This window comes from Apium graveolens, chromosome 7 (genome assembly GCF_009905375.1).
Source record: "Apium graveolens cultivar Ventura chromosome 7, ASM990537v1, whole genome shotgun sequence".
Classification (NCBI taxonomy): Eukaryota; Viridiplantae; Streptophyta; class Magnoliopsida; order Apiales; family Apiaceae; genus Apium; species Apium graveolens.
The window spans coordinates 73162534-73183791 of NC_133653.1; the positions used below are offsets into that span (position 1 = coordinate 73162534).

The window sequence follows — 21258 nt, forward strand, 5'->3', positions numbered from 1 at the left end:
AGCTAAAATTAAAATATATTAACTAATAAGTAGTTAAACACATTATATTGCACATGATGAGTAATATCTAAGATATGTTGATAACATAATATTTAGTATTTATCACAAATTATTATTTTTATAAATATATACAAAGTATATCTTACATAATAAAAGCTGATTTTGAAATAAAAAGTTATAATTCACTAAGTAAATGTTGATAATCTTGATAATAATCTACTATTAGACAAATAATACAAGAAAACTATGTAAATTATATGTATTACATCTAAAATATTATATATAATCTATAATAAATGTGTCGGGTTTTAATCGGATTTCGGGTTTGGATCGGATTTCGGATCGGTTATCGGTTCGGTATAGTTGAAATCCAAATCCAAATCCAAAACTTCTGGTTCGATATATCCAAAACTTCGGGTTTCAGATCGGATATCCGTCGGATCGGATTAATTTGTCATCCATATTTCTGTCTCTTTCTTGTCCGAGATATACAACCAGCCTCCATCTTTAGTAAATAGAATATCACCACCCATATTTATGTAACCATGAATCCAGTCTACTTCTAGGAAACGAGGCCATCATGTTTGAACCTTAATGTACTTTAATTTAGCGACGATTTTGAAATTAAAATTTTTATATTTTTAATTTTTGAACAATTGTACCTTGTAATTTTTATACTAAAAAATTATAGTATTCATATTTGTTTTGCAAATTTTCATTTGAGACAATTTTAAAACTGAAACTGATCCGAATAAAACCGAACCGAGGTTTTTTAAACCGAAACCGAACCAATAGTTTACGTTGCGGTTTCGGTTTTCAATTTTAAAAATCAAGGACATGCGGTTTTAATTGCGGTTTCGTCTAAAAACCGCACCGAACTGAACCGCGCTCTCCCAAGCATTATTGTATTTGTCTGTGTATTGTATTCGTCTCTGTATGTAGTTCAGTCTCCTTATTGAGATAAAATACATTTTTTTTAATGTTCTTTTTTAGTAATGTCGTCACGTGGATGTAATTCATTACCATTTGTTCTTTTGAAGTTGTTAGTTAATTTTAATTTTGAATTCTAAATTAGAGTTTTGTACTAATAACATGAACTTTTTTCTTGTATAATAGTTATTAGTAATTACTAGCTTAAAACTGGTGCGATGCACGGATCGTCCGGATTTTTTTAATATTATATAATTTTTTTATTTTGAATTTAATTATAAATTTTTTTAATTTAAAACTTTAAATGATATAATTTCATGATAATTATATTAGTAGACGTATATGTTCATAACTTTTTAGAACATTTAAACTTATTTAAAGTGATAATATTGTATAGGTAGGGGAAAATATTATTATAACAAAATTATTATTTTATCGAGAGTAAAAATATAATATCTCCATTATGTTGGGACCTTAAAAAATATTATTTTAGCATGACTTAATCGATTAACTATAAGTCAATAAAAAATATTTGAAAAAGACAATATTATCGATTGAAAGATATAATTTTATCGATAATTATATGTATTTTTTAAATTAATATTTATGTTTTAATATAAAATTGATTTTTAGTTCACATCAATAAGATACGAATTATACTTAGTTTAATATTTTCAATTATAAAATTTTTTCAATTAAAAATTTAAATGATATGATTTCATTATAGTTATATTAGTAGATGTATATGTTCATAACTTATTAGAACATTTAAACTTATTTAAAGTGATAGCATTGTATTGGTAGGGGAAATATTATTATAACAAATTTATTATCTTATTGAGAGTAAAAATATGATATCTCCATTTTGTTGGGACCTTAAAAATATTATTTTAGCATGACTTAATCGATTAACTATAACTCTATAAAAGATATTTGGAAAAAACAATATATCGATTAAAAGATATAATTTTATCTATAATTCTATGTATTTTTTAAAAATAATATTTATGTTTTAATAAAAATTTGATTTTTTAGTTCAGGATACGAATTATACTTAGTTTAATATTTTCAATTATAATTTTTTTTCCTTTTAAACATTAAATGATATGATTTAATGATAATTATATTAGTAGACATATATGTTCATAACTTTTAAGAATATTTAATTTTTTTTTAAAGTGATAGCATTGTATTGGTAGGGGGAAATATTATTATAAAAAAATTATTATTTTATTGAAAGTAAAAATATGATGTCTCCATTATGTTGAGACTTTAAAAAGTTATTTTAGCATGGCTTAATCGATTAACTATAACTCTATAATTTTTTTTGAAAAAAACAATATTATCGATTGAAAGATGTAATTTTATCGATAATTCTATGTGTATTTTTTAAAAATAATATTTACGTTTTAATAAAAATTTGACTTTTTAGTTCAAATCAATAGTATACGAATTATACTTAGTTTAATATCAATTTGATTTATCTCGGATAAATGATTTACATTATATTATATTTTTTTAGCCTGATGCCCAATACACCGACCAAATAAAACTAATTATTTTTAGTTTATTTTTTTTTAAATATGGATGAGTCAGATAATTTTGATCTAGACTGAATAATTAGAATAAATGATTTTATTTTTGTTGGTCGAATTTTAACCCATGTTACATTATATCAACCGAATCTTAATAATTATATTTAGTTTGCTTAAATTTAATTTAGCCCGAAGTAACAAATTAGAATAATATAGAAATTGGATATGAATTAAAATTTAAATTGGTAGAAAAAGTTGAATTTAATATAAATTATAATGATATAAAATAGAACTGAAATTGGTAAAATAATAGAGGAAATTGACTTCAATATCAATTAAAATTGATTGACCCAATAATTTGAATTAGAAAAATTAAATAAGACTAATTAAATAATTTCAGTAAGTACCGACCACCAACCACCAAATTTTTAATATTTGGTTTATTATAATATAGTATAGATAGATTCGTTTCGAATTTCATTATTTGTAGATATTTTTCATTTTTAAGAACTTGATGAATTAAAAATAAAGTAAACGTGTAAAAACAGGGCCACTTATTTAACAAAAAAACCCATATCACCGAAAATAATAACAGTATTAAATAGTATTTTCACTACTAACAATCCACTCCGTATCAAATTATTTGCCTGATTTAACTTGACGCGTATTTTAAGACGCGTTAGATCAAAATTATGTTAATTGTTAACAAAAAAATGAAAAGATGAATTTTTTCTTCGGCTTATCACTGACTTTTATAGATTATTACGAGTTAAGCGAACAATAAATAAAGTGTTACAATACAACAATATTATTATGGCATGGTGTGATTCATGTGGACCACCTGCAATGCAACAATATTATGTCGCTGGCCCATACAAGTTCAGTTTAAACCTATAATCAGACCGGGTCAATTGGTACAAGACCCGGACCAATTAAAATAAAAGAAATTCGGTATATGATCTGGTTCAGTTCAAGATGTAATTAAACATGATATATATGCATGTATGTATGTCTAAAAGTGTCCTATATCTCAAATGTCCTTTATAAAAAATTAAATTATATTAAAGATTTATGTATATTATATTTTAATGATTCAAATTAATTGGTAATAAATTAATATAATATAATAGATATACACTACACACCAAATTACCAAATTTCATACTTTTTATAATAAAGTATCGATATTTATATATTTAAAAATTAATATCTATTTTTAAAATAATAAGTTAGATACTTAGTTTTAAATTTTTATTGTCATACGAAATAACTTAATTTTTTATGCATATAAATTTGAAAGAGAAATAAAAATAAATTTTATAAATTAAAATTATATATAAATATTAATTAAACAGGTTTATACCGGTCCGGTCCCGGTTCAATCTGAATTTTTATGGTTCGATTTGGTCACACAACCAGACTTAGTCGGTCTAGTAGTACCCGATCGTAATTTTGAAAAAGTTTAGTATTCGGTCTGGTCCTAATATAAATATGACGATTTATCGGTGGATCGTTGTGCGGCCTACATGCTATAGTGGGCTTAAGAGCATCCCAACCTATTACTGGTGTAATTAGTGTAAAAACTATACTATTTTAATCTTCAACTCCAGCCCATCAACCATAAATTTTACACTATTCTTATACCATATAGATTATTTCATTACTAAACTACAAAAATAAAATTAAAAGTACTAAAGTAGTGGGATATAAATGGAATAAATTTGTTTTTAGTAAAAAAGCGGAAGGATAATATGGGAATATACAAAAACTCTAAAACAATTTAGCGTGACATTAAATTTGACGTAATTTTTGACGTGACACCATAATAGTGTAATTTTTAGAGTCAGGTTGGAGAAAAGTACGAAACCGTATTTTGCTGCTTATAGAGTTGCAACATAGCTTAGAGGACTAATTTTAAAAATAAATATTCAACATATTAAGGGTATTTTAGTTCTCCAACAACTTAGGTTGTGCATCTTAATTAAAAAAAAAGAGTATGCATATTAGCTCCTTGGTTAAAAAATCATTCATATGTCATTTTAATCTAATCAAATCAAATCACTGCATAGTAATTAAGTTTGTTATACATGACATGATTGAAACAACGATATATTGTGTTTTATATTTGTAATTGTTTTTGTTTAGGTATTGAATCAGTTGAGATTGATGTAAGCCGAAACTTAGTAACAATGGAAAGCTTAATAGATTGTAAGGAAGTCATCGATACAATCAAGAAATGGGGAAAAAAGCAGAGCTAGTGCCTGAGAGAGAAGATACCAACCCTCAAGGATATACGGTTGAAAGAAATGATGAAGATGATGGAGAAAAAGAAGATTTACTTAATGCTTCATTTCACCACGAAAATTCTTCATCTCGTCAAAAAGATTCTTCAGCTCCTCACAAGAATTTATTTTCCCGCTTGTGGGGGAAGATAAAGGCAGCAGCAATGCAAAGGAGGAGAATGATAATTGTGAAAGCAATGCATCTTCTAAGAAAGAAATTCCGGATCATATTTGCACAGACATCTATTGTACATTGCATACGAGAGATAATTATACAACGTCTGATCATGTTCCAAACATTAACTATGGCGCTGGTTATTCACAATTATATCCTGGCAGTGGTAGTTATAATTATCCTATCATGAACTCACATCTTCAACCTCCATCAATGTATGCTCGAAGAATGGTTCCACCTATGATATGGTACAGTAGTTATGCAAAGCAAAGGCAGATGCCTAGGCCTATGCTCAATGGTTTTACTGGCTATCCTACTGATGACTGATGAGTATAATAATGGTTGCAATAATATGTAATCAGGCCATATATGATCTGCTTCACTTACTTTTGAACTAATGTGTGAAGGATTGAAATGCCTTAATGAATACTTTTTTACTTTTGATTATGAACATATATTTTTAGAATTTTTATTGAATACTTATTGGTTTTCTGGCTTTTAGTTGGAACATATTGATACTCTTGATGTAACGTAATTACTGTTCCGGTGTTCTTCTTCGGGGTTTTCTCATATTATGTGACAGATCCCATGCATGTGGTAAAGGTTCTTACACTTTGGTTTCCAGGTTCTTGCAGAGTGGTATAGGATCATTGTCTGTGAAATTTTTGTGGTAGAAAAGGCAATCTTATGCAATCGAGCATTGGTTTTGGAATTTGTGGTGTCATTTCATACATGAACATTGATCTTGATTCCTTTCTCAAACCGAAATTTTCAAACCAATATGTTAAAAGGATTTGGATAGTTCAGGGCGAAACTTGGCCATGCGTACCGTTCCCGGCTCTGTATCTGCAGCTATTTTTGAATCTTAAATTCAGCTTCACTTTCTTAAGATCATTATTTATGATGTTCGCAAAAAAAAATACCATTTAAATATATTATATTGACAAAATCCACATTCATTAGCATTTATTTAAGAAGTCTGGTGACATATAAACATATTTTAACATATGCATTGTAATTTTGTTAGGCATGAATGACAATTTTAGCTGAGTTCTATTTTATAATTAACTCATTTTCTGGAGCTATCATCTGCTCGAAATAGGCTACTGTAACATATTATAAATTTGAATTTGAGAACATGGCTATGTTGTGCAAGACATGTATAATAACAAGACTAAGTCATATTGACAATCCTAAGATTAAGTTGTTTGATAATCAATATTTGTATTCTGTAATTGTATTTTTTGAGTCTGTAAAAATGTTTAATATATTAGACTGGGGGATTTTTCTGTGAACAGTTTCAAACTAAGGAATAAACTTTGAAAGAAGATCAAGTTCTGATCATGCATCAGAGGAAAGAAGAAAAAACTTGGAGTTGAATAATGTTGTTCTATAAAAAAAGTTCTAAGTTAAGATATCGACAAGTCACAAATCAAGGTATATCGAGAAGTCAGCCGAGAAGTCCAGAATGACTTGTAGAGAAGTCCTAAGAGATATCGACAAGTCATTTCTGCATGTAGAGATCTCAGATATCGACAAGTCGAATGAAGATGTAGAGAACTGGATATATCGACAAGTTAATACCTCATATAGAGATCTCAGAGATATCGACAAGTCAAAATTTGTATATAGAGATCTCTGAGATATCGACAAGTCATTTTTACATGTAGAGATCTCAGAGATATCGACAAGTCAAATTCTTCATGTAAAAAACTCAAGATGTTGACAAGACAAAAAGCCTATATAGAGAACCAGAGATGCCGACAAGTTATTCAGCATGTAGAGAACTAGAGACCTCGATAAGTCATTTACATATGTCGAGAACTCGAGATATCGATAAGTCATTATACTTATGGATATGTCACTTCTCTATAGAATAAAAGAAGATGTCGACATACTTTCTCAAATTTAGAATACAGATAAGTTCAAGATTCAAGATTATCAGTCAACAAACAATTCATTCACTGAATTGGAAAGTCTACAAAAGCAGCTTGAAGAATACAAGATCAAGGGCCAAGATTCACTGCACAAAGGATGGTCACAGACCTGCAAGATTCTACATAGATTTGCTAACACCAAAAAAGAAAATAGACAAGGTTACTTTAGAAATTGGTTTAGTACATTTTAGTGCAAGTTTTGTAAACACGTGTTACTAGTCTATAAAGCATGCACGGTTCTTTAGTTTAGATGTAATAAATAGATCTAGAAAATCTTATATTCCGTTAAGATAGAAGCTGAGTTCTTATTTTCTTAAGAACACAAATTTGTAGTAAGAAAAACTTAATTAATACAATTAAGTGAGTTTTTGAAATATTGTGTTTGTGTGATTTACAAAATATCTCTATAAATTCTTAATCGCCCTGTTCAACCATTTTCCAAACAGTTTAAAGGTTAAATAAAATCCAAAAAACACATTCACCCCCCTTTGTGTTGCATTTATTTGCATTCAATATCTAACAAGTGGTATCATAGCGAAATTTGATAGAAAACAAATAAAGATCTTGGAAGAATGAGTGCTCAGAAATTAAGCAGTATCAAGATACCTGTCTTTGACAAGATCAACTACACACTTTGGAAAAAGAAAATGACGTTGTTCATAAAGATGGCCAACCCCATGTACATTCAAATTCTCAAAAATGGACCTTTTATTCCTATGGAAGGGTTCCAGAAGCTACAGATGGAGACATGATCATAACAGCACATTATGCACCTAAAGATCCCTCAACCTACACAGAGCCTGAAAAAGAAAAGGTTACACTGGATAACAATTTACAACTCATATTAATTGAGTCTCTTGATAATGTAATGTAATATAACATTATCAACTGTGATTCTCTAAACAGATCTGGGAGAAAATTGAGATACTGTGTGAGGGAACAGAACAAGTTAGATCTAATCAAAGAAGGATCTTGGTGTCATAGTATGAGGGTTTTATGGCTAAACCAAAGGAAAGTATAACTGATATTTTTAGAGGTTCAATAAGCTGACAAATGACTTGCAACCTTATGAAAAATACTTTGAAGCTGAAGAGGTTAACCTGAAATTCTTGCTCAATCTCCTGACCATTTGGAACAAAAAATCTCTGCTATTAGTGAAATAAGAGACTTAAGCAGAATGACACCAAAAGTCTTGTATAGAATCTTGAAGACTTATGAGTTGGAAATGTTACAAAGAAAGTCATTGAGAGCTGGTCAAGGACATGTTATTGATGGAACTAGTGCATTGGTTGCCAGTGACAATAAGTCATCTGATGATGAACTAGAAGCTCAAACCTCAGTTGTTCAACCTGTTGAGCAGATGACTAAGGAATCACAAAAGCAAGTCATACTGGAAATAGAAGAGGATGAATTCTACACCCTTGATGAACTGGATGGGATGGATCAGTCAATGGATTACCTTGCAAGAAAATTCTCTAACATAAGGGTTAAGAAGCCAAATTTTTTCAAGAGCAAGGGTCAGAAACACCGTTGAACTTGAAGGTGTCGCAGATCTCAATGAAATCCCTAATGTGCATATTGGGATCTTCCGTTGGAGAACCTCCAAACTGGATTGAATTCTGCACCCATTAAATTATGTCAGGCTTGATCTCAAAGGTATTAGCTGTGATAGTTGGCCTGACAATGCTAGATTGAATGTCATTGATCTTGGGTTGAGAAAAATCCATCAAGGCTTCCGTTCGTGCTGCTGGATCTCCCATTATAATGAGTACCTAAAACACAAACAAATAAACTGTGAAAGTAAAAGAATCCGAGTCAGTGAACTTTAACGACCACTGATGACAAGCACATAAACTAAAAATTAACATCGAGTCCCCGACAGCGGCGCCAAAAACTTATTAGGGCAAAAACACGCACTAAAATTCACGCAAGTATACGCGTTCGCAAGTAGTATAAGATATAAATCAGATTTGTTCCCACAGAGACAGGTTTAGGTTAAGTTCAATTTATGCATCTATGCAACAATGTATGGTTATCGCTCAATGCTAAGATAAATAACAAATTTGGTTTTGATTAAACTAAGAGATTATACTAAATAGCATTAACTAAGAGAATTGAGGTTGAATTAATTATATGAGACAAACATGGGATCCTAACTTCATTAAATACTTCATTCAATAGCCTTTTTGTTCTTAACCTTAGCATGTAATGGTGATGACACTAATCGGATAACACGAAACTAGTAAACGCCAACTTTCGTTGTACGAATACCTGATGTGCCAAAAATAAATATTTTAAATTACAAGCGCACAATTCATCGTTTTAATATTTTAGATTCGAACCACAAGGTCTACAAATCTTTCACACAACCTTAATTTTTTTAATTTAGGCGAACTAGGAAATTTAATTTGAGAGAATTTTATTTATATAAAAAAGAGAAAAGTGAAATAGAACTAAGAAAATAATTGAACCATTAAAATTAAAATATAAATGTAATATGAATTATTTAGTTCTGAACACGGACTAGTAAAAACTAGTTATGTAAGAAGTACAAGTGCAACTAAACAAAATGAAATGGGCTAAGAAACAAAAAAAGCCCATAAAATGCAAGTGGGCTAGAGAATGAAATTTGACCACTAATTAGCTACGGCTAAACATGATTAAAATTAATACTAAGCATTAATGGAAATTAAGTAAGCAAAACAGGTTCAATAAATTTTGTTAATTAAGATGATATTTAACTAAAGTAAACAAAATTAAATGGTCACTAGATAATAAAAACTATCATATTCCAACAAGTAGAAGAAAAAAAAGAACCTGAGTTTGGACCGGAAGTGGTTCATGGGCTACAATTAAACATGGGTCACTAAATTAATTAACAAGGAAACTAATGACCCAAAAAAAGGATCATACTAGCAAATTGAAATAGTAATAAGGCTACATAAATGACAACTACCTATTTAATTACTAGCATTTAAGGATTGGTCAAAGAAGGACATATGTAATTATTATACTAATTATGACACAATTTAACTCAAAGAAAATAATGGCAATCAAGCTAGTAAACAAAAATGGAAGCTATACTAGTAACTCATGTTATTTACGGAAGATTAAAAACTAAAGAAAAGAAAATGATTTGGGAATGAAATTTGTCAAATGACCAAGAAAGAAAAGAACAAAAAAAACAAATAAAGCTACTGTAAAAAACAAACGGGTAGGCCGCCAGGAGGAAACAAGGCTCTCGGGAAAAAAAACAAGTTAATGATATGACATATGAATAGATGGTGCCGAAAAAAATATATTAAAAAAACTGTAATTTAATAAATTGAAATCAACATCACTAACATCAAACAAGTTGATGAAGAGATTAGCTATCGCCGGAAATTGTAAGAAGCCGGAAGACAAAATAAGAAAAGCACTACTCAAAACCTAATTTATAACGTTAAGTCAACAATAAAAACTTAATTTAGAGGGCTCCTTTTATTTCACCAAGTATAAAACTTGTGAGATTTTAAAAGATATAATAACCCATATGAAGATAACAAAAAAAATAAAAATAAAGGTAGATGAGAAGAAAGTGAAAATAAATTGAAAGGCTTGAATGATATTAATTGAAGAGAGTGTTTACAAGAGAGCAACTACAAAGGAAATGAAAACTAGATCTAGAAATTGAAAAAAGCGGCTACTACAAAATTTAGAGTAAACTAAGATAAAACTAAGGTGATGAATACAAGGGGGAATGAGGGGTATTTATAGCTAAATAGTAGGGATTAGGGTAGAGTTGGGTGAATATTGGCCATTCAAGTGAGAGGTGTGTTTTGTTGATCTTGACCCTTGATTTCCACCAACTCTTTCTTTTTCTTTTTCTTTCTTTTCTTTTTCTTTCTTTTCTTTTCTTCTTTTTCTTCTTTTTTTTCTTCCACTTTTGCCCTTCTTGCATTTTTTTTTCTCTTTTTCTGCTTTTTGCACAAAATACCTATAAATGCAACAAATTAAATTATTAAATTCGGGAGCAAGCAATAAATAGGTATTAATTAATGCAAAATTATGAGATTATCAAATGTCCCCATACCTATCTTTTGCTCGTCCTCGAGTAAAATCAAAAATAAAAATGCTAACAAAGAAAAATCCTATGCTCCTTTTCGTAGGCGTGACGGGAAATTTCAGGTTTACCAACCCGTTAAACCCATGGACGATCTCCATAGGAGGAGTGTTGTCTCCTAAGGGTTTACAGAAGATATACCCATAAAATCTTTGAGATAATTTAACAAACATCTACTTCAATTTTACTCTAATGTTCATTGGTGTCAACAAAAAGATTTTATAAGGAAAATATGTGCCTTAAAGAGTGTTCTAATAATAGTCAAGATGTAGGTGACTCAAATCAGCTTATGTCGACTTAGAATTTTTACAAAAGATCCCAAGGTGTGTAGTGAATTTAAGGCATTTGATGGATTTAACTGTCTAAGAACATTTTCTCTTTTTCAACTAATATTGAACTGACCCATTCTCTATCAAAACAAGTATCTAGCTAAACTTCACAAAATTATTCTTTTTTTTCAGTTGACTTTATGATGTCTGTTTTCTTAAGCTTTCTATGTTACCCATGTAGCAAGTTTTAGGTCAGTGACTCTCAAACCAGATGGTTTTAGGGCACTAGGTATTGAAATCCCCCGACGAACTTAATAACTCGAGTAACAAAAGCCACAAAACAAGACTAGTCAATTCTACTTGTGCCTATTATCTAAAGATTTTTGTTTATAAGAACAATGGGTATTGAAGTAGTTTATTCATCTTTTCTTTTTTCTTTTTTTTTGTTTTTTTTTCTTTTCTACTTTTTCTTTTCTTTTCTTTTTATTTTCGCAAAGGCTTGATTCGACATTGTTTCAATATGTGGGTTCTCTCTCAAGTATCGAATAACATCCCTTAACAATCTCTCCAAAAAAGGTCTTGTGCAAAAATGTCTTCTTGGAATCTAGAGTGAAAATCAGTTGACACAAGATTCAAAAAGACACCTTACTCAACTACGTTTAAATAATCTAAAAGGCACTATATATATAAGTTTTTGAAAACATGTTGATCACCAACTGCTACTAAAGTTCAAGAGAGAGTAAGACAACTTAGCTAAATATGTCTCTATTTTTTTTTGAATTTTTTATTTTTTTTGATTTTTTGTTTTTTAAGAATTACACTAAAACCCTCCCCCATACCTAAATCATGCATTGTCCTCAATATATGCAAAAGAGAGAAATAATCAAGGAAAATGATGAGAATATACCTGATAAGGGATGAAGAGAGTTAAAACTACACACTGAAAGAGACTTACTTGATCATGGGTCAATGAGGTGGATGACCTCTTCCTCGGAATCGACTGGCAACTCTAAAAATGGTTTGAGACGTTGTCCATTAACTTTGAATATTTCACCATTTTTAAGATTTTCAATTTCAATAACACTATGAGGAAAAACTACTTTAACAATATATGGTCCCTCTCATCTAGATCTCAATTTTTCGGGAAATAAATGAAGCCAAGAATTGTACAAAAGAACCTTTTGACCGGGAGAAAAGCATTTTCTCAAAATTGATTTATCATGAAAAACTTTGGTTCTTTCTTTATAGATTTTAGCATTTTCATAAGCATCATTTCTCATTTCCTCTAACTCAGACAATTGTAACTTCCTATGACTACCGGCAGTGGGTAAATCAAAATTCAACTCCCTAATAGCCCACAAGGCTCGATGTTCAAGTTTAACCGGCAAATAACAAGCTTTACCAAACACAAGCCGATAAGGGGACATACCTAAGATAGTCTTATACGCGGTCCTATAGGCCCATAAAGCATCTATCAACCTAGTTGACCAATCCTTCCTATTCGAGTTGACAGTCTTTTCTAAATTCTGTTTGATTTGCCTATTTGAGACTTCAACTTGACCACTAGTTTGAGGATGATAAGGGGTGGCCAATTTATGAGTGATCGAGTACCTTTTTACGAGAGACTCAAATTGATGGTTCTTGAAATATTTGCCTTGATCACTAATGATAGCTCTAGGCGTACCAAATCGAGAAAAGATATTCTCTTTTAAGAATTTAAGAATGACCTTATTGTCATTAGACTTAGTTGGAATGGCTTCGACCCATTTAGACACATAATCGACCGCTAAAAGAATGTAGAGGTTGCCAAATGAGCAAGGAAATGGGCCCATAAAATCTATCCCCCAAACATTGAAAATTTCGATAATTAGGATCAGATTCATTGGCATCATATTACGTCTTGTGATCTTTCCTAAATGTTGACACCTACTACAAGCGGCACAGAATTCCGCGGAATCCTTAAACAAACTAGGCCAATAGAAACCACTTAGGAGTATCTTGGCAGCCGTCTTTTTGGCGCTAAAATGACCTCCACAAGCTTGATCATGACAGAAGGAAATGACACTTCTAAACTCGTGATTTGGGACACACCTTCTAATGATTTGGTCCGGGCAATACTTGAAGAGATAAGGGTCATCCCAAAAGAAGTATATGACTTGTGAAAAGAATTTGGATTTATCTTGCTTGGACCAATGATTCGAAATATTGCCGGTGACAAGGTAATTAACAATGTCGGCAAACCAAGGGTGGGTAGAGATAGAAAGAAGGTGTTCATCCAGAAAAGATTCATTCAAAGGCAAGTCAACAGTTGACTCTACTACCAATCGAGAAAGATGACCGGCAACGACATTTTCAGACCCCTTCTTATCCCTAAATTCTAGGTAAAATTCTTGGAGCAACAAGATCCACCTAATCAAACGAGCTTTTGAGTCCTTTTTCGAGAAAAGATATCGAAGGGCGGCATGATCGGTGTAAACAATGATTTTCGAACCAATAAGATAAGACCTAAACTTCTCGAGGGCAAATACTACGGCTAGAAGCTCTTTTTCTGTGGTTGAGTAATTAAGTTGGGCATCATTTAAGGTCTTGCTAGCGTAGTATATGACATGAGGTATCTTATTGATTCGTTGCCCTAAAACTGCCCCAACTGCATAGTCGGAGGCATCACACATCAACTCAAAAGGCTCATTCCAGTCGGGAGATTTAATTATCGGGGATGGAGTCAATTCTTTCTTAAGGTGTTTAAAAGATTGTAAACAATCACTATTGAACTCAAATTTGACATCTTTAGAAAGAAGATTGGTCAAGGGTCTTGCCTTTTTACTAAAATCCTTAATGAAACGCCTATAAAAACTAGCATGTCCTAAAAATGAGCGAATTGCTTTGACCGATTTTGGTGGAGGGAGACTAGCAATGAGATCAATTTTAGCTTTATCAACTTCAATTCCCTTTTACGAGATTTTATGACCAAGGATGATTCCTTCTTTAACCATGAAATGACATTTTTCCCAATTAAGAACGATGTTCATTTTTTTACACCTTTTCAAAATTAGGTCAAGGTGGTTTAGACACTGATGAAAAGAAGAACCAAAGATGGAAAAGTCATCTATGAAAATTTCTAGGAATTCACCTACCATATCGGAAAAAATGCTCATCATGCATCGTTGAAATGTAGCAGGGGCCGTGGTCAAACCAAAAGCTAGACGATGATAAGCGAACGTTCCGAAAGGACATATGAACGTGGTCTTTTCTTGATCTTCGGGAGCAATGGGGATTTAAAAATAGCCGGAAAAACCATCTAGGAAACAATAATAGGAATGACCCGCTAACCTTTCTAACATTTGATCGATGAATGGTAAAGGAAAGTGATCTTTTCTAGTGGCAGAATTGAGTTTCCTATAATCTATACACACTCTCCAACCAGATTGAACATGAGTCGGAACTTGCTCGTCATTCTCGTTGGTCACTACAGTAATACCCGATTTCTTAGGTACTACTTGAATCTGACTCACCCACGAGCTATCAGAAATGGGAAAGATGATCCCATTATCTAGGCACTTAAGAATTTCCTTCCTAACAATTTCCATCAAAGTTGGGTTCAACCTCCTTTGTGACTCCCTAACTGGTTTAGCATCATCAACTAAGTGAATTCTATGTTGGACAATTGTCGGACTAATTCCTTTAATATTAGAAATACTCCAACCTATGGCTTCTTTGTTCTCTCTAGGCACTCTTAAAAGTTCCTCTTCTTGAGATGGGGTCAAATTAGAAGCAATTATAACAGGAAAAGACTCATTAGGACCAAAAAACATGTACTTAAGAGTGTTAGGAAGAGGTTTGAGTTCTAATTCTGGTGGACTTGGCTCAACAGGTTCACTAGCTTGATAAAGGGACAAAGGAGGTAGTTCAAACTCTTGGTTAGTAATAGGAATGGTGGACTCTAACATTTCATTGACCTTATTATTGTAATCAGAATCAACCCAATTTTGACCAAAATGATTTAAGCAAAAGTCAAGAGCATCATCGACACTCATGGTTTCATGATCAAGCATTTTATCAATTAAATTAATCTCCATATGTTGGTCAAAATAGTCATTGGGTTGGTTCTCGACATGAAAAATATTAAGATCAATGGTCATATTGCCAAATGTTAGTTTCATTAAGCCATTCCTAAAATTAATCAAGGCATTGGATGTGGCTAGAAAAGGTCTTCCTAGAATGATTGGAATTTGATTTTTAGGATTTTTGACCGATTCAGTTTCTAGGACCACAAAATCAATGGGAAAACAAAATCACCAACCTTAATCAACACGTCTTCAATTATTCCCTTAGGAATTTTGATAGAACGGTCGGCTAATTGAAGTGTGACATTGGTCTTTTGAAGTTCACCTAGACCGAGTTCTTGGTAGACATAATATGGAAGCAGATTCACACTAGCACCTAAGTCAAATAAAGTTTTGTCAATAAAAGTGTTGCCTATGACACAAGAAATAGTAGGACAACCGAGGTCCTTATATTTCACTGGAATTTCATTCGACTAATTTGAGATGTCAAAAAGGCTTTCTTAGGAACATGAGTGGTTCGTTTATGAGTACACAACTCTTTTAGAAACTTAGCATAAGAAAAAATTTGTTGAATGGCATCTAAAAGAGGAATGTTGACCTTAACTTGCTTGAAAACTTCTAAAATCTTGTCTACTTGAGCCAATTGTTTGTTCAAAATAAGTCATTGAGGATACGGAGCTTTCGGCATAAAGACTCTTTCGTTAGACAAATCGGGGCTAGGTTTCGAAGGTGGTGCAATCGAATGAGGTGTTTCGCTAGACTCGAAATTCTCCGGTTGCTTCGAGTGATCTAGACTCGAACTCAAAGGTGAGGGATTAGGTTTCGAACTCGAATTCTCTTATTCGTTAGCATCAACACCAACTCAATTTCTCACTTGATTTCCCGAGCGTAGAGAGATGATGGCGTTCACATCATGAGGTCTTTGATTAAGCGGAAATTTAGGATTCACCTCGGGTTGACTTGGAAACTTATTCTTCTCGCGCTCACAAATCGTGTTAGCTAATTGACCCATTTGAACCTCTAACTTAGATATGGCTTGGGCATTGGAATTCAATAATTGCCTATCTTGGGTCATGGTTTGCATGAAGGCTTGTTGAGATTGAGTCAAATTAGTTTGAGATTTTAGCAAAGCCTCAATACTCCTTTCTAAGGAATTAAGCGTGGTTGGTACTGAAAGAGATATGTCCTAAGTCCAATCATGTATGAGGATTTAGGAATAACTTTTATGTAATCTGTTTTGATTTCATTGATATTAATAAAAGATTTATTTTGTTTTTATTGCGGGCTCTATCTATTTAAATATTTAAATAAGATATACCACAGTTTAGAGTAAAGCTTTTTATGGATTGTGATGAGATCATAATAATGAGACCTAAAAGATGATAACTCTAAACTTAAATTATTCTTGGTCGTAGGATTACTAACTGGTAATTAATAATCCGCAAAGATCGGTACATACTATGTTTGCTTCATTATGAAGGATGTCTGTTCTCATAGACATTTGTGTTATGACACTATAGCTAGTATGTAGGTGCTTATTATAGAATAAGTTCACTGAACATGACTCACACAGCTGAACAACTGATGGAGTTCACTCACGTGTCAGCAGTTGTTCACATAGTGATAATTGTACAAGTATCCTTAGACTTGAGGTCATCATAGTCATCTTGTGTACACTGAACTATGCTTTGGTTTAGTTCTTAGTCTCAAGGGAAAATTATAAGGGCTCTACTGGGTATAGGAATTTGTACACGAAGATAGTGTATGATCAATAAAGGATCTACCCCTTCCAGTGAAGGAAGAGAATGTTCAATGTTGATCCACTTATGTTAGTTCAGGAATCTCTGGCCAGAGTGAATGAAATTAGAAAGGAGTTTCTAATTTACATTAAATAGAACTAAGCATAGTGAATGGGAAAGTAAGTGATTAAATAAGATAGGCTTGACACAAGTTCCATGCCTTATATTTTATCGTGACATTGCACGGTCGAAGGAATTAATTATACGGTAACTACTCACTGAATAGGTTCTTGGTATTCTAAGCAGTGAATTTGTATTATCCGGATAGTCGCGATATGCTGAGAAGTATCCCTCACGATGTAGAATAAATATGATTAATTAATTAATCATATTTAATGAATTAGAGAATTTATATAAATAATGATAAAATAGTTTTATTATTATTTATTTCTACTACCGGCTTAATATTGAACCTACAGGGTCACACCATAAAAGAGAATGATTTAATGGTGGAGGAATTAATTAATAATGGCTGATAATTATTTATTTATGAAATAAATAATTAATTGGCAAATTTAATAATTGATTAAATGAGATTTAATTGATTATAAATTAATTAAGAAAAGGTTCTTAATATTATTAATTAAGAATTTAATTTTTGGAAATTAAATCAAGAGAGAGAATTATTTGTAAAGTGTTTAGAAAAAGGATTAATAATTAAAAGGTGTTTTAATTATTAATGAGAATAATAAAGGGTTAATAATAATAATATTTTATGGGAAAATTTTCAGCTGAAAATTTTGCCTATAAATATACTATTATAAACCCTATTTTTGCCAAAACCTAAAAATTTTACAAAACCCTAATTCTCTCCTCCTCCTCCTTCCCCATTACATCATTTTCTTGGTGGATACCGGTGGAGTGCTTCACACTTGAGGAGCAGCTGCTAAGGATCTTCGCTCGTGTTTCTTGGATCGGTACTAAAGACCTTCATCTTTCCATTAATGTAAAGCTTCTCAAGGTAAACATACTGAACTATGAATTAAATATTATTTTTCGCATGGATCCTACGGAGGGTTTCGGTTTTTTTAAGATTTAAATTTATGTTTTCGTTGCATTTATGTGCTAAAAACCCTTCAGGTACTGCCTTCAAGTTATGAATCCAAGGCCTTCCCAAGATTATGTTGTAACTCGAATCCACATCAATTATATAGAATTTTTCCAAGAGATTGACCCCTTGGGCATATGTTGGCAATGTGATCTCCCCCAACGTGCGTTTTGTTTCACCACTAAATCCCACTAGTGTCGTCGATTTCTTGATCATATCCCTTTCCGCCAATCCCATTTGTGTTAGTGTGCTAAGCATCATGATGTTGGCAGCGCTCCCGTTGTCCACCAATATTCTTTTGATTAAGCAATTTCCCATAGGTAGTGAAATAACTAGCCCATCTTGTTGTGGTTCACGTACATTTCTTTTATCTAATTCGTCAAACATCAAGGACTGCAAGCTATCGTTGCCAACCCCCACTTGTGTGACTCGTATGTCTGTTTCTCTGGTTACTCTTTTAGCCTGTGAATATATTGATCCACATATCTCTGATTAACCTGAGATGAATTTAATTACCTTGTGATGTGGTGGATGTGGTGGTTATCTTAATGGTGTCAAGTTGTCCTTTCTAGGCGACACGTCCTTCCTAACAGAAGACGTCTTCTTTGATGTCATGAATTCCGTGAGATATCCCTTCCTGGTCAGAAATTGTATCTCTTTACGCAAGGCCACATAGTCATAAGCTTTATGTCCGTAGTTTCCATGATAGTCACACCATAGTTTGGAATCCGGGTTCGCTTTAGGCTTGTTGCTCTTCATTGGCCACTTTACTATACCCCCCAACTTGGTGAACTCCTTCATCATGGCTGAAGGCGTTATCGTGAAGCCATACCTGTCATAAGTTGGTGGCAGGTTGGGGTCTTTCCTCCAATCATCATGTTCTTCTCTTTTCCAATCATTGCGTTCTCGTGTTGAATTTACATAAACTTCATCCCTGGGGGCCTTGTGTGGGGTTTGTATTCCTTGGATCTTGGCGTCATGATCTTCCTGGAAGGATTATAATATTTTTTATCATCTTCTAGTCTGTCCTCTTCCAACCTTACCTGTGCCATTGCTTTGGCTTGTACATCATCATTGTTCAGCATGGGTACTTCGTCAATTCCTCGTAAAATGGGGATTCCTGTTCTAACCCCCTTCTGAATGCTTCAATAGCTGTAGGAATATTACAGTTAGTGATGGTCACTTTCTCCCTGTTGAATCACGTCAAATAATCACGCAAGGGTTCTCTATTCCGTTGCACAATTTTATACAAGTCACTGGTGGTTTTTTCAAACACTCGGCTGCTAGCAAATTGCATATTGAACGCGTCTACAAATCGGCGAACGTCGTAATACTCCCATGTGGGAGGTTCACAAACTATTGTAGGGCTGGTCCTGACAACGTTGAACCAAATCCCTTGCACATAAAAGCTTCTTTTAGATCACGCGTAATTGGGACCGTAAACATTCATTGTTTATATTGTGCAATGTGTTCCAAGGGATCACTAGTTCCATCATATGGTCTCATCTGTGGCACCGTGAAATGTTTTGGTATTTCTACCAAGGCAATGTTGTCATGAAAAGGCGAATCAACGTAGCTTGTTGGAGTCGCCTTCTCTAACGGTTTTGGAACACCAGGAATCCTTTCAATCAAGTCTCTCACTTCTTGTAGTTCTCTTTTAAATTCTTCTGCAATTTGATTCTGGGATCTAGTACTCCTATGTTGTGACCTTCTCCTGTCAGTTTCTCCTTGATGATCATCATGATCATAGTATCGTTGCTCGTCACACCTTCTTTCCATGTCTTCGTCATTATTTGGCACATCCTCCGTGTCTTCTATGTCAATAACATCATATGTTCCATTCGTTGGTCCTTCATGTTGATCGTAATCTTCTGCACCATCCATGTCCTAACACCTGATCACGCTTGGGATGGTTTTATTCGTCATAGTCTTAGTTCTTGATTTTGCCGTAGTTAGCTCTTTCTTCAATGTTTCATTCTCAAAGCGCATCTTCTCCATTTCGTCTTGCAACCATTTCAATGTCGCAGCCATTTCTTTGTTATTTTCAGCTTCACCCTCCTAGTTTGTAACTTGTTCTTCGTCGTTTGCCAACATATGTGTCAATCAAACCCTTAGCAAATTTCCCACAGACGGCGCCAATTATTTTTACCAAATTTTGTAAGGTTAATTGCTAAGGTTAGGGTAGAGTATGTCTATTATAATGTGACTAAATAAACGCAATGAAAATAAATAAAACACAAGAAATTGGTGACGTATAAAACCAGAGAACGGGAAAAACCGCGGGTGGGATTGTGTACCCAACCTAAAATGTAATCCACTAGAAGGATGATTATATTTACAAAGTGTTTAAGCTAAAATACATGATCAAATAAGGTTGTTGGTTAAGGTGTTTATACATGTGTTCGTAGGTTTAGGTTTCGGGTGTTTGTGTGCTTGTTATCTTCTTGCCAGAGCTCGAGCTGATGTAGCTATAGAAGAATGAATGTTGCTGTTATATCTTGTGTTGTTCGAGTTGTCCTTCTCCTTCCTCTCTCCTCCATTTATCTCTTTGGTCGTGTCTTCTTTTTCTCCAACTTCCCCTTATTTTTCTCCTCCTTTGAACCTCATCTCTTATCCCTCATTTCTCTAACGTACATGATTATGGTTGCAAACCTCATCCAATTCTGTAGCTCACGCGCCTACAAATTCAGTTTGTTACTGACTTGGTCCATCACTCCGCGCTGCTTGACACCTTCTTGTCTTATCCCGTCACGAACATGATCCACTTCTTCCCGTCTTGCAATGTCGCCAACCGAACTGTTGTCCTCTGTTGATCGTGTCATGTCATGATAAAAATCTGGGTATAACATGATGCCTGCGTGACGAGGCAAAAATTGGATCGTGTAAGGTCTATTCTAATGAAAAATGAACATATCAAGGACTAAAGTTTAGTGGAGAGTGGAGACACGACATTACTTAAAAAAAATAAGATATAACTAATCGAAGATTAGAATATGGAGATAATCATACCCGAAGACTAGCAGCTTCTTGCTTCTTTTTTGATTTAACTGAAGGTGGAGATCTTTTCCTTCTTTTCATCTCTTCTTTCTAGGGTTGAGTTCCATGGAGAACACCTTA

General features: G+C 32.9%; 1 pseudogene; it reads right to left on the reverse strand.

The window, feature by feature from the left end:
- The window catches only part of LOC141673748 (uncharacterized), a 184559-nt pseudogene that overhangs the window by 76574 nt on the left and 86727 nt on the right, over positions 1-21258 (reverse strand).